Below are 12,157 nucleotides of genomic sequence, written 5' to 3'. Positions count from 1 at the left end.
CTGGGATTCAATTCTAGATCCTGGAAAAACTTCTTTGTCCCTGGTGAGTACGCTTACTCTCTGAGGGATTCAATTATGGGAACACGAGCGGAAAACGGGGGAAAATCTAATTTAAATGGTTTTGTAATCATGAGATTTTGATTGTTTTCGGAACGGCACGAGTTGCGGTGGCGGCAAAATGTTTCAGTAGGGTATTTGATTAGTAAAACGATTTATGAATGAATTTGATTTTCTTGCATCAGCTCAAAATAAAAAGCATCAACAATGTTATAGAAAAGAAACAAAAAATCTAGTTTTTGGTTATGCTTTTGTAAGAAATTTGAAAACATCACGACCTATTCATGGAAATATGAGATTGTGTATCACTAAGATGAAGGCCGCGCCCTAGATTTCTAGAGTTAACCATAAAATTTATGATTTCAAAGGTATTGTCCTACTGTTTACACGACAGTAAACACCAGCAACCTTCCCCGATTTCAACGCTCGTTGCCGATTGTCTCCCTTATCAAAATCTAAAAATAGGCCTTCATGACTCAGTCAAGATGCCTTCTTCAAGCTTGCCGCATTGCACTACACTTAAGCAAGCAAACTTTGCCACCCTCATTCTCTCCCACAAATCCTTCAACACTTCTTCTGCTGCTACCGGTATTGACCGTTTAGCAAACCGCAAACCACGTTGAATACATTCATTAGCACTTTATCGCAACTACCGCGTTTCAAATACACCCGCAAAGAACTTCCACGACCACCGTCAAGAACGCCGGAATGCCTGTCACTACCGTGGAGCACAAAACTTTAACTTGCACCCCCAAAGTTGCTGAACTCTTCTTCTTTGTGCAGCTCCAGCTCCACTATCTCTCAATTCGCACCCACTCGAACAACTTCTCGGCAAAAGTGCCCCAGGACCGCGGAAAACTTTGTCTGGTTTTCGGGAAGATTCACGCCGTGGACATGACCACACTTGAGCCCGATCCCGAAGAAGTTACGCGCCCGATCATCCCGTCGCAACTGGCGGTCTTGGACGGTCCGGATATGCCCGTGACTTTGGCTTAGCTTGCGTTAAGCGAAACTATGGTGGAGAATTGTGAGTTTGCCGGGTTGAGTCGTATTTATGTATAGCAAAACATTTGAAGAAGTAGGGTCGGAATTGTCTCACGTTACCCTAAACGTGAAATTCAAGTGTGATAATATTTGTAAACAAAGATATCATTGTGATGATGTTCTCTGGAGAAATGCATTTATTATGTTTTGATCTTGGTCAACGTTTTTTCAGACAAAATACAATTTTTTTATCGAAATGATTTAAGTTTGTTTGATAAATGTCCCCCTCAACTTTGTTTTCTCATGGCAGGGGTGCCAGATCTTCAAATTTGATTACTTATCAAAAAAAAATATTTAAAAAAACTAGGGTGGATCTGAAAGTCATTTTTATAAAAATTCTTTCTTAATAAAGAATAAAACATTCCACTCAGTTTTTCACCTAATTCCCAAATACATTCATTAAAATGTTCTAAAACAATTTCAAGAGTTTCAAGAAAATTCTGAAGGGATGTTCCAAAGTGAGTAAACAGTTGGTGGTATCGTTACAAATCGACCGTGCTCTGCTAGTTTTTATCCGCGTTGGACTCTTTAACTAGTCTAGAACGAAGCATTAGTGAGTGCTACAGCTGTGAATAGTGAAGGTTGAGCCTGACTTTTTAAATCGACCCGCAAAACGGAACAAATTAAGTCCGCTTTGGCACGCTGTATTCGGTTGACCCTTCAGCAACATCTCGCTCGGTACGGTTTATAGTCTTTTTCGTACGACCCTCTGAAGTTACGACTGACAACTAACAAACACAGTTGTCGTCTGTCTCGCTACTGCTATGATGGCTGGCCAAAATAAAAACAAACCTGGGGGAAAAAACAGTTCGACCAAGCGATCCAGAGAAGACATCAGCATTTCCGACGAGGTGGAATCTTTAAGCGACCTGTGGACCAACATGAGAATGCTGCTCTCCGACAACAGTTCCCGACTTGAATCGAAAATCGATGCTTGCAAAGCTAGCATTGATACCTTGGAGAATGAGTTTGTGGCGCTACGCAAAGAGTGTGAAGATAAGATGGGTTACCTTCATTCAACTATTGAAAACGTCCGCTTCGAACAACTACAAACTGCCGAGGACGTGGGTAAGCTGGAGAGAGCCGTGGAGTTGATTGTTTCTGGGGTGCCCTATCAAGCGAACGAAAACCTTGCACAGCTTTTTGCCAACATCTCCACTGTGTTAGGCTACCAATCTGGACAACTCCCGATTGTCGACTTACAGCGCTTGTCCAAATTACCCATTGCTGCGGGAAGTACGCCCCCGATACTCATCCAATTTGCTCTGCGGAATGTGAGGAATGAGTTCTACAGGCGCTACATGGGTAGTCGTAGTCTCACACTGCGTCACCTTGGATTTGATGCGGAAAACCGGGTGTTCATCAATGAAAACCTCACCAAGCTGTCCAGAGTCATCCGAGCGGAAGCGTTGAAGCTGAAGAAGTCCGGTAGCGTTGTCCAGGTGTACACCAGAAATGGAGCAGTCTTTGTGAAGCGGCGTGGTGCGACTGAAGCTGAACAAGTGCGAAGCATCGATCAACTTCTTCCTGCTGAAAAGTAAATCCTTTTCCCTAACGATCTTCTTCTTCCTTTTCTCTATTTTCCTTGGTTCCACTCCTGATTTTCCTTTGATTCCGTCCCCTCCTAAAAGCAAAAAAAAAAAACCAAAAAAAAAACATAAAAAGAAAAAAACAAAAAAAAAAACTAAAAAATACAAAAAAAACCCAAAAAAAAAAAAGAAAAGAAAAATAAACTTAAAAGTCTGTAGGGGACAAAAGACACTTGTTCCTGAGTTAATGACTCAGCCGTAGGGGAAACCCGGCATTTTAGGTGTCGGTCGCCTAACTTACAATGTTTCCAGTGGACACTCCGGTGAGCTGGACATTGTACGTTAGTGGTCCTTCGTAGGGGGGAAGTCAAACCCCCTGAGTTAATGGAGGCCACCGACGGCTGTTCCCTAGCCAATCCCTTTTCCTTAAACGTTTTTCTTCTTCCTTCCCTTTCCTCCTATGAATCCGATCCCTAGTTTCTCCCATGATTCCTAAATCCTTCCTAAAAGTCAAAAAAAAAACAAAAAAAAACAAAAAAAAAACTAAAAAATACAAAAAACCAAAAAAAAAAAAGAAAACAAAAATAAACTTAAAAGTCTGTAGGGGACAAAAGACACTTGTTCCTGAGTTAATGACTCAGCCGTAGGGGAAACCCGGCAATTTAGGTGTCGGTCGCCTAACTTACAATGTTTCCAGTGGACACTCCGGTGAGCTGGACATTGTACGTTAGTGGTCCTTCGTAGGGGGGAAGTCAAACCCCCTGAGTTAATGGAGGCCACCGACGGCTGTTCCCTAGCCAATCCCTTTTCCTTAAACGTTTTTTCTTCTTCCTTCCCTTTCCTCCTATGAATCCGATCCCTAGTTTCTCCCATGATTCCTAAATCCTTCCTAAAAGTCAAAAAAAAAAAAAAAACAAAAAAAAAACAAAAAAAAAACAAAAAAAAACTAAAAAATACAAAAAACCAAAAAAAAAGAAAAGAAAAATAAACTTAAAAGTCTGTAGGGGACAAAAGACACTTGTTCCTGAGTTAATGACTCAGCCGTAGGGGAAACCCGGCATTTTAGGTGTCGGTCGCCTAACTTACAATGTTTCCAGTGGACACTCCGGTGAGCTGGACATTGTACGTTAGTGGTCCTTCGTAGGGGGGAAGTCAAACCCCCTGAGTTAATGGAGGCCACCGACGGCTGTTCCCTAGCCAATCCCTTTTCCTTAAACGTTTTTCTTCTTCCTTCCCTTTCCTCCTATGAATCCGATCCTTAGTTTCTCCCATGATTCCTGAATCCTTCCTAAAAGTTATGTTCCTGTCACGCTATGGATGTCTGATGACTGCTGGACCTGAATTGCTGAATTATGGACGCTGCTGTTTCTGACTATTCCTGATAACTGCTGGGATGCTGTCTCCTGATTTGTCGGAAAGCTTGCTGGGGCCACTCCACGTTGATGCCATTGGAATTTCGGGCCGTTGCTGCTCTGGTGTCACGCTGTAGTCGCTTGCCGGCGTTAAGCGATTGGATTAGTTCCATTTTTGGTGCGTACATTTTCTTTTATCTCTTTTTTTGTTATTTTCTTGGTCGTTTTGTTAACGATACTTAATGAATTAGTAATCAAATAATCATGAATGAATCTGCATTTAGTTTTAAGAAAAGGTTCTCTCTAACTATTATTTATTCTGTTGTTTTTGGTGTGGTGACTAAATCATTTTCTATCTGCTACGTTTTTCTTTTTGATTATGGTTGATTTACCTAATCATGCCTCAGCAAATCCTTTAATCCCTAAAGCTGTTATGAATGCTGCAATGTTGAGTGATAAAATCAATATCTGCCACATGAATGTTCAGAGCCTTTGTGCTAGACGGTTTACAAAACTTGAAGAATTGAAACAAAACATAATTGGTAGCAAATTAGATATTATCTGCTTTACTGAAACTTGGCTTGATACCTCCATCAATGACTCCTTAATTGCAATACAAGGTTTCGACGTGGTGCGTAATGATCGGAATCGCCATGGAGGTGGAATTTGTGTATATTTCAATCAAAAAAGGTTAACGTGTCGAATACTTAAAAATTCAAACAATTTAGCAACTAATGAAGGTCGTTATACAACTGAGTTTCTTATATTAGAAGTTATTTGTGGTGATAGTAAATTTCTACTAGCTGTTTACTATAATCCACCTACGTTAGACTGCTCTTACAGTTTGCGATCCCACATTGAAGAGTTTTGTATGAACTATGAAAGATCTTATTTTATTGGCGACTTCAATACTGATATTCGTTTTCAAAACAGAAGAACAAATGAGTTTGTGGAAACAATTTCTAGCATGTCACTTTCATGCATAAATAATGAACCAACTTTTTATCACAACAACGGCTCATCACTGTTAGATTTATTGTTAACTGATGCTCCAGATTCTGTACTTAAATGCAATCAAATTTCTATGTCTGGTGTTTCTAACCATGATCTAGTTTTTGCCACTTTAGATATAACTTCACGCCGCGAGTCTGTGGGTTATTGGTTTCGTGACTACTATCATTATGAACAGGAATCACTAAATGTAGCTTTCAACCGCATCAACTTAAATGAATTTAAAAGTATTCATGACTCTGACATTCTTCTCAACATTTTAAATAATCGTTTATATATAATTCATGAACAAATTTTTCCTCTACGCTTTAAAAAATCTCAATGTAATTCGTGGTTTAACTCTGACATTGAAAGAGCAATAATTAATAGAGATCTAGCCTACAGAAATTGGAAAAACTGCAAGACTTCTGCAAATCGAGTTCATTATAATAGAATGAGAAATCTTGTCACTTCTCTTATAAGACAAGCTAAATACTTTCATGATAGACAACGCATTAACACAAACCTTCCAGTTAAGCAACTCTGGAAAAATATAAAAAACATTGGAATTTCAAGTTCAGAGTTATCCAATAGTAGCTCTGCTCATTCGGCAGAAGAGATAAATAATTATTTTGCATCAAATTTCTCTGAAATCGACAATTCAATTATTCATTATTCTCACTCCCAAAATTCGTTTCATTTTGGTCAAATTGATTGCAATGATATTATTATCTCTTTGTTTTCTATTAAGTCCAATGCGGTCGGACTTGACCTTCTTCCCCTTAAATTTCTTCAAACCATCTTACCACTAGCATTGCCTTTCATCCATCATTTATTCAATACAATAATTTCTACATCTAAATTCCCATCTCAATGGAAACGCGTGAAAGTTATTCCAATTCTTAAGAAAAGAGGAAACTCGGATATTATGAATTTGCGCCCAATAAGCTTGCTAAGCGTTCTATCTAAAGCTTTTGAGAAGATAGTTAAAGATCAAATCTCACAGTTCATTGCTGATATGAATTACTTGCACCCATTTCAATCTGGCTTTCGCAAAAACCACAGCACTGAAACAGCTCTCATGAAAGTTCATGACGATGTTGCGCTTGCAATCGATAAGAAAGGTGTCGCTATTCTCTTATTGATCGATTTCGCCAAAGCGTTTGATAGAGTTTCGCATGCTAGACTAATCAATAAATTAATTTCTCGTTACAATTTTTCTGACTCAGCCGCAAAGTTAATTGAAAGTTACTTAAAAGATAGGTATCAGTCTGTTTTCTCCAATAGCACTTTTTCACCTTTTATACTCTGTGAATCTGGGGTTCCTCAAGGTTCCATACTAGGTCCCCTTTTATTCTCTCTCTTTATCAATGATTTACCACTTGTATTGCGTCACTGTTCAGTGCATTTATTTGCTGACGATGTACAAATTTATTACTGTGTAGCTCCAAATTTAAACATGAGTGTAGTGTGCGAAAATATAAACTACGACCTAGAACAAGTGATAAATTGGTCAGTATCTAATCTACTTCCCATTAATCCTTCAAAAACGAAAGCTTTGTTAATTCACAATCAAAGGGAAACACCCGAAACACCCATTATAAAAATGAATGGAATAGTGATAAACTTTGTAGTTGAAGCGAACAACCTTGGTGTCATCTTTAAAAATAACTTGGCATGGGATGCTCAAATTAATTCCCAGTGTCGAAAAATTTACATAGCTCTGAAACAATTAAACATGAGAACTAAACATTTAGATACAGCTATTAAATTAAAACTTTTCAAAACGTTGATCTTCCCGCACTTTATTTATTCCGATTTCATATATTCTAACGCACTGGGCGCTTCGTTGGACAGACTTCGTATTGCATTAAATGCGTGCGTTCGATATGTTTACAACTTGAATAGATATTCTCGAGTCTCCCACCTACAAGCGAATCTCATTGGATGCAATTTCTCAAAATTCTGTAAATATCGTTCTTGCGTTCTTCTTCATAGAATCATTAGATCAAGATTACCCCATTATCTTTATGAAAAATTGATTCCCTTTCGTAACACAAGAACCCAAAGTTACGTTATTCCAAATCATAACTCCTTTTACTACAGTCAATCATTCTTTGCTAGAGGCATTGTAAATTGGAACAGCTTACCAACCAGTATTAAGCTCGTTATATCTAAATATACTTTCAAACATGATTTGCTCACCTACCTTAACAACACGAATAATTAATTAGTTTAAGAGAACCTATCACTGTGTAAAATAGTTTTATTAAATCACGCAAGCACACAAATTGTAACAATTAAAAAGATTTTATCTTACGTTACATGAATAAATAAATAAATAAATAAATAAATAAATAAATAAAACATTTGAACACAATAACAAATGAACTTTAAAAATCTTTCAAAAACTTTTAAATTGTCAATTTTACTAAGAATCACTAATATGCACATTTTTATCTACCTTCCGTATAAATATTCCACCAAGAGTTCGATGTGGTCAATGTTTTATTTTTATCATAACGTAGAACCAACTAGCCCAAGTGTAGGTGAGCTTAAACTAGTATTAGTGCCGCTGGAAATCGTTTGTTTTGGTTTTCGGTCCAGCCCGGAGCTGGGTTTGCTCGTTGTTAGCGCATATCACGTGCGAAATTTACGACCGAGCTGGCACTTTTGACGAGCGCTCCGACACTCCGGCTGGAGTCAGTAGTGCCGGCAGAGGAGGCTGTTTAGATTTGGGGCACAGATTTACGTGCGTGCGAAGATTTGTGGCGGGGTTGTTACTGTTTTTGGGGGGTTTGGTCAGGGTTGCCAGGATGTCAGATAAATCTGGGAATGCCAGATTTTTCAAGTGTCTGCCAGAATAAAGATTCGCCCTTCTCTAAGCCATATTGACTGATTTTGCCAGATTTTTCACTTTATGCCATTTTTTACAACTTTTTGAATAAAATGAACGAATTCAATTGCAAATAAAATAAAATTGATTGTGTTTTCCTTAAAGATAATGCAAATTATCATTTTTGTGGCCATACAACCAGTAAAACCATCTGAATTCTACAAACTTTTGGATTGATTTATATCCTCCCTCCCCTTCACCATTATGAATTGTTAGATTTCCGTCTGCCAGATTTTTATTCGATACTTTGCCAGATTTTTAAAATTTTGACCTGGTAACCCTGGGTTTGGTGCTGGCTCGCTGAATTAGTGGAGTAGTGATGAATTGGTATATTTAGTTGGCTTTCGGATTGATTTATCGACGGGTGAGAAAAGTGAGAAGAGTAATTCTCTACGTTTGCGAAAAACAATTTTGTTGTTTTTTTTTATATTTTTTTTCATTATGAATGAAATTTTCGTTATTTTCTACGCCAAAAGGAGCAATTTTTCATCATTAATTTTTCCATACAAGGTTCCAAACAATTTTACAAAATCGGCATTTCAATATTCAAAAACCTATATCCTGAGGATGGATTTTGTGTTGTTCATTTTGATGTCTTCAGCAATATTAAGGTTATGATTAGGAATTTGCACAAAAAAAAGGTTAACGGAGGAAAAAAAATTCCGTTATTTTTTATTTGGCCTTCTACCATTAAAAGTAGAATGCCCAAAACAAAATTCTAATGCAAATTCAATTTTACATAAAAAAGGACAATCAATTTTTTTGTATAAAATTATCTTTTTCCAAAAGTTACTATTTTTTCAAAAATGTGTAACTCGGTGGCAAAATTGTTGTCCATACTTCTACATGGCTCAAAGTTGCGGATTTTTTCCCTAAAACATATAAAAAAATCTCGAATGTAAAAAAATTACAGATTTTAGGAAATTGAGTTTTAGTGAAAAAAATTAAATCAAAGATCGGTAATTTTTTTTTCGTGTACCTATTTTTTTATGAATCGTCTTCACCAATACCTACAACTTTGCCAAAGACACCGAATTGATCTGGCCTTGAACCCCCCCACAAAGTTTGAGACAAATAAAAAATTACAAAAATGGCAAAATCGGACGATTTCGTAGTGAATTGCTCATATATTGCGTTAATAATAGGGTTGGTGCAAAATCTGGTACCAGGGATGTTTATTTTTGAAATAATTTTGGGAAAAATAATCTAAAATATTGTCAAAAAAAAAATCAAAACGAAATTAAAATATCAATAGGAATTAAACATATTTTTTTATAATGTGCTCGGTTTTGAAGTTTCAGTGAATCCTAGGTAATTTTTTTCGAAATTTTTTTTTTTGCAATTTAGAAATATTTTGTAAAAGAAAAGCACTCAAAAATGCTTGCTTTCAACTTATATTTTTTTAAGGGGCGAAAAATTAATTAATAATCTATTAACACTTAACCGAGATGCCGCGAGCTGATAAAGAAGGTTTATTAAGAAACACTGGGAACAAAAGAACATTTTTATAAAAAATTTAGAGACTGTATCCAGACGTGCATTGGCACGCTCTGCACTGGCACTTCAAATTTAGCACTCACATCAAGTTCAAAGCATACTACTCTAGCCCAGTGCTAGTGCTAATATTTAGCACTCCCACTTAGCACTCATAGGATTTTTTTTCCTTTTTTGGGAGTCTTTTTAATCAAAGTTCTCAAGCAAATTTGATCATCGGTTAACCGGTTAGCAGGTATCTATAACAACTGCAACATACCTTTTTTCCAGATTCTTCCATAAATATTTTATCTCAGGGCCCGCAAAATCTTCATAGAATTAAAATTCAAATCCTGCGCCCATTCAAATACCAGCCAGACCACGTCCTATGAAGTCTCCAGTTCACCTAGAACTGATTTTTTGGTGCTTCATACCATTAACTTCATAATTCTTTACAAATTTAATTATTTTGATTCCAAGGCCAATAATCTGCGTTGATTAAAAAAAATTGTTACGTTTTATGCTAAAAGCAAAAAAAAAAGTTTACCTTGAAAGGATCAGAACCATGGATCTTCTGCTTACTTTCCTTGAACACTAGCACTGCACCAAATTTACAGATAAATGTGGTTGTTGTTTGTTTCATAACATTCTAGACAATGATGACAGTAAATTTTCAATCAACAAATGAAAAAACAACCTAGTTACCATTTTTGTTCGAGTGCCAGGGCGAGTGCTATGATTGAAAGCGCAGTGCTATCCGTTAAAATAGCACGCGTGCTAACCGCGTGCAGCGCCAATGCATGTCTGACTGTATCCAGCATCAAAGCCAGAAAAAAAATGTTAGGGAATTTTCTTAACTTTTCAAATAGATTTTATTCCATGGTGCATTTTCTTTATGAAAATGGTTATAACTTCAAACAGTGCATGTAATCAAAAACATTTTTGATTGCAAATTAGATTGTTCATATTTTTTGAATTTAATTTTACAATATCTTCGGTACCAGATTTTGCAGCATCCGAAACGCTAGAGGAAAGATGCCTTTTAGACCCTTGAAACATATCGAAAATAAAAAAAAAAACCTTTCAAAAATGCATTTTAAAAATTAGGGGGCGAAAAGTTATAAGTAACCAGAGTTCGGAAACTCACTCACGAGTTACTCAACCATGAGGAAAACTAAGTTACCTGTGAGTAAATTACTCAACTCTCTCGATGAGTGTGAGGGCTTCCTCATTTACTCACAAATGGAGGAGAAAAGCAACTCGCGACAAAATTTTGAGGCTAGGAATTTTGACAGGTATGATTTTCATAAAGTATTCGCCTCCTTTTCTTTCCCACAGAAAAACTGGGGACAGTGTAGCTGTCAAACTAGGCCAAAATGTTAAAGTCACTCACAAAATGAACTTTGAGTGATTTGAGTTCATTTCTGACGTCACGATTTTCTCCTCTAATGGGCTTTGAGCGCTCACGAGGGCTATTTCAGAAAACAAATTTCGAGATGTCAAACTCTACATTGGTGAATTTCTTGCTCATTCAACAGCGGAAAAGTAGTCCTGATGGTAGAGGCGCAGTGCTATCAATTAGAAGTTTTTTATCTCTGTGGTTCTTGTCCTACCGATTGATAGGTCGAAGGTTATTTAGACGGGGGATGCCTCTGCGGGTGGATTTTAACAGCTTTACCAGCAGTGGATGGCCGTGTTTCTGACAGTTGTACAAACGTGTTTTGCTTCAGAATCGGGACATGCCGAAGAAGTTGCAGTAGGGTAGGGTAGTCATCAATGAGACACTTTTGGTTTTCAACTTTCAACGATTTTTATAATTTTTTCATCAGCATGTTTTACAGAGCTTTTAGTTGCATTATCTTTCTTTTAATGTATTCTAACATTGACCAAAATATGAGATCGATCCGACATCTACAGCCAGAGTTATTCAACTGTCTCATTGTAGACGCACTTGGCAGGAACAATGAGACAGCTGGGGAACAATGAGACACTCTACGAAAATCAACATTTTTCTAGCAAAACATCATGTTTTTGTATTGTTCCATTGCAGGTGACTTGCCTTGAACATTTTAGAGCAATTTTGCCAACATGAAACTTTTAATAACAAAAGTTACACTAAAAAGTATTTAAATTTTGTAAAATCCATATATTAATGCCAAATAACTTTGTATTTTTGGTTAAAAGAAGTTTAAACTCTATAAATATGCCAAAAATCACTTTTAATTCATGTTTTGAGAGATTTACATCGATTTTGAAAAGTTTATTGAAGAAAAATCAAAGTGTCTCATTGTTACCCATGGGCTGAAATGAGTGGGGAACAATGAGACAGCCCTGAATTCTGGATATATTCTAAATTTTGGCTTAATCCCTATGGAACGTCGAAAGAAATTTGAAGAAATATTAGTTTTGGTGTAAATGGCAGCCTACGAGCGAAAAAGTTGTTTTTGTCCATAATTTACTTTTACACCCCAGAATCAAACATTTATGAATTACTTTTCAAGGGAGCGTCCATAATCAAAGCCACTAATATGGCAGACGTGTATCCAGTAGACACACCTTTCCCCCAAATACGAGCCTGATTGGTTGAAACTACGACTTGTGAGAGCCATTTTATCATTGTTCCCCGTGTCTCATTGATGACTACTCTACCCTAGCCACCGGTGGCTATGGCTTGAAGGTTCACTGAAAAAAAAAAGTCGATCCACTGCTTTGGACAGCTTAAGGCTTGGGCCACCAGCGGCTGCTGATGCTCCACCGGCGTGTCCTGGTTCTTAGGCAAGACATATTGGTACAACTGTCAACGACCGGGGTGACCA

General features: G+C 37.1%; 1 protein-coding gene across 7 annotated transcripts in view; it reads right to left on the bottom strand.

Annotated features, from left to right (window-relative positions):
* Positions 1-12,157, bottom strand: part of LOC120424979 (transient receptor potential cation channel trpm) — a 226,430-nt gene that overhangs the window by 127,272 nt on the left and 87,001 nt on the right. The gene's annotated exons all lie outside the window — the stretch shown is intronic.

Source organism: Culex pipiens, chromosome 3, assembly GCF_016801865.2.
Source record: "Culex pipiens pallens isolate TS chromosome 3, TS_CPP_V2, whole genome shotgun sequence".
NCBI lineage: Eukaryota > Metazoa > Arthropoda > Insecta > Diptera > Culicidae > Culex > Culex pipiens.
Note: the sequence above shows the minus strand (reverse complement) of the source record. Positions and strands in the feature narration are given on the sequence as shown.